The following is a 3,668-nucleotide window of genomic DNA, read 5'->3' on the forward strand; positions in this document are numbered from 1 at the left end:
TGAGGTTATAGTCTTAGAAGTTGACAATAGGCAACATTAACTTACGAGTTAAGAACACACCATGACAACTGATCTCAAATACGCAAAGTTATTTGCTAATGTTATGGATCCAACAACCTGAGGGTTTATTAGAGATCAAGTTGTGGAATGGGACTGAAGCCCTTGAAAAATGAAGTTCATATGATGGAAACCTAACTCAGTAGACTGGAGATCCCAAGAATTGAGTTCAATAGGAAAACTAATTGTATGAATAAGCGAGGTCACTGTGGGGGAATAACCCTACGCATTTAATAAGGTAGTTTATTATAAAGATTAATAAACTTCCTAGTCCATTCCTAAAAGTGACAAGTGTGAGGCTAAGCATAATATGTGGTAAATGATTTGGATAGATCACGATAACCACAATGCTTTTAATGATCTAAGGAGAATCACCTATGTTAGAGAGAAGTGGGGTCGCTTCGAATGGAATTGAGGGCACAATTCCTAGAGCTCTCGCAGAACCAGGAAAGTGTTCCACGACCATTATTGGAAACGACTATGAAGAGATGACCCAGCTAGGGAGAGTCTTGTGTGAAGTGTATTGTCGTCTACACAAACGGCAGACGAGTTCAAAGACATCGAGATCTACTCAGAGCTAGTGGGCTAAGTGCATTTCATGAGCGAAGGTTCAAAGGGTAACACCTACCTATCGTATGCAAAACTCAACTGTCGAGGTTACATTGGAAATTTTAAGTGTTTTGAACGATCTCCATTCATGTGGGGGATTGTTGGAAATTTGGTGAATGGATATTTAATATATTTATAATTTAATGAAATTATAAATATTAATTAGACTCTTCATGTGGTAACTAAAAGAGAAACTCTTGAGTAGAGCTTCTTGATGACATTTAATTAGTTTTATTAGAGTTTTTATGTCTCTAATTAAATCACTAATTAAGTGAAACTTTTATTAGAGTTTTATGTCTCTAATAAAATCACCAAGAAACTCTTCAATATATACAATTCTTGTAGTAAATGGTAGGGCATGTGACTCATTGGAATGATGAGAAAACTACAAGAGAAAAATAATATGTATGAAGAATTTTTGGAGAAGTGGTGAAGACTTGAACATCCATATGTTGGGGATTATAGAGAGATGAATTTTCTCTACTCGATTCCATCACCTTCATATCATTATTTTCCACAAGTTCAAACACTATAATTCTATTCGATGTAACCTCGGGCGCGTGGCCATTTCCGGCAGTACAGACTGCTTCGGCTGTTGTACCCTGGGAAACAGACGCGTCGTCTTTAGTAGAGGCGCGAAATCTGTTTTAAGAGAAGCGTGTTGAACACGTGCCTCAACCAAAATCGTCAACGTTTTAGTGTGCTCTTGTTGCAGTCAAGAAGTATTTTTCAATACTCAAGATGATGAATACTCGAGTCTAGGATGCTATCAAGTGCGCGTGAAGGACCCACCAAAGATGCAGCTTGAATCAAGATTGGTATATATAATTATATTTTATATTCTTTTTATTTAGTTATTGCAACCGGTATTGTACTATGATATTTCCTACGAATAAAGAGAGTCTCGGTATTATATATTTTGTAATTATATTTTATAAATAGTGAACCTAATTCCTACAGTTAACACCTAAATATGGTTTATAAGTAAACATGTGAGGTTAAACCTCATTCTTACACACACTAGAAAAACACACAACTTCTCTACTCCCCTTGGGAGCTCTTGGCCGACCTCAACCACACCAACATCACCATCATTCGATCATCTTCATACAATTCCAAGCATACTCAAGGGTGTTAGAAGGTGCATAAAGAAGCTAGGAGCTTTCGGAAGTTCAAGGATCTTGTTCATTTGCTTTTATCCACTCATTTTCTACTCTTAATCATCCCTAGCCTTGTGCTAGTGGTAAGAACTTTGATCTTGCTATTTTACATCTATTCTAAGTGGTTAATGATGAATCATGTTCACAATCATCAAGAACACTAATGAACCATAAGAAGTAAACTTGAACATAAGCTTTAAATATGAAGAAAACTTGATGTACATGAGTTGTTATGATTGTTGGTTATTGTTTGTTGGTAGAAATGATGTAGATCATCATACAATCTTGGTAGATCATGATTAAAAACATAATCTAGCAAGATAAGTGTAACGCCCCGCGTTTTCATACTTTCAATATTTAGAAACCATCGTTTGTAAAACTATTTTTGGAAACTTTGTATTCTTGTAATCATTCTTTCCTTGTAATCATTGTAAATCCGAGACTTGGATCATAAATAAAATTCGTATTTCTTTAAATTCACCATCTACATATTCATACATGTTCATACGTTCGAATTCATTGTACATCGAATCCTTATTTGTAATTCATACTTATACGATACTTATTCACGATGCATGTCCATGCTTGTCCTTAAATTGTTGATACCTAAAAACCCCTAATAATATGCTTATTTATACAACGGTTAATCATCTAATATGTGACATATACTTGTCACTTACAAACATGTTACATACTTGTACATTACACTTTTTACCTAGTTAAATCATGTTTTATTTCATATTTCACCTTGTTACAAGTTAGGGGAAACATTGTTGCATATTATTACACAACTTAACTAATAAAATTACTCATTATAATGTCTTAAAAAATAAAAAAAATAAAGGAATATGGCAGCCCCAATTCAGCAAAATTCAGCCCCATATAGTTGGGTTTTGTGGGCTAGTTTCAAGGTGTAACCCCTTCTAAACACTTCCAAAGCCCAACCCATTGAAACCCTAATCCTTCCCCCTATAAATACCACTTATAACCAGCCTCTCTACCACTTTTGCAACACTAAAAACTCTCAAAACATCCTCCAAACCGTAGCTGAAAGCAAAGGTTCGAGCAGATTGACACCCCTTCACGAAAATGAGCATAACTCACTCATTTCTTAACGAAATCACTTGATTCTTTTTCCTACTTACTTGGATAATCATGGGGTTCGATTCCTAGACTTCTCCTTGGAGAAATCAGACCTGGAAATGCCCCGAAATCGTCCATAAACTTTCTGTTTGTTTTTATGTTCATCAAAAACTTGTTTAAACCTATGTAACTTGTGTTCAACACATCTCATACCTATGTCCTAATGCTTACAACTTATCCCATGGTTGGTTAAGCTTAAAAACAAGGTTGAGACATTTAAAATCAGAGGATTAAACCTCATAAACTTGGTGTTTTGTCTAGGGTTTCAACCCACAAATCATGTCAAGCTTAGGTCTTGATGAATGAGTGATTAGGGAACAACTTGGGTTGTCCTACATACAATCCTCACGTGATTTGATGATTTCTCTATAGTTAGGTTGTTTATGTTATTGTGCAAATCCTAGTTCGTGACCCTCCTTGGTTGTTGTTACACCAAGTGAAGTGGTGAACATTCAAGGGGTTCCTAAATGGAAGCATGTCCTTCCTACCCCATACATGACATCTATGATAACACGAGGTGCCTAAATGAAGATTCTAATCTTCTACCTCCTACTTGAATTATTGGACTAAATAATATGTAGTACTTAACCTAGATATATATATACACTCATTCGAACCTTTGATGTTGAACTAATGTTTATATGTTAAAGTAGTAGAACATCACCTAAGGCCTAAACCTTGTTGTGATTCTTATGGGTG

This window comes from Helianthus annuus, chromosome 7 (genome assembly GCF_002127325.2).
Source record: "Helianthus annuus cultivar XRQ/B chromosome 7, HanXRQr2.0-SUNRISE, whole genome shotgun sequence".
Classification (NCBI taxonomy): domain Eukaryota; kingdom Viridiplantae; phylum Streptophyta; class Magnoliopsida; order Asterales; family Asteraceae; genus Helianthus; species Helianthus annuus.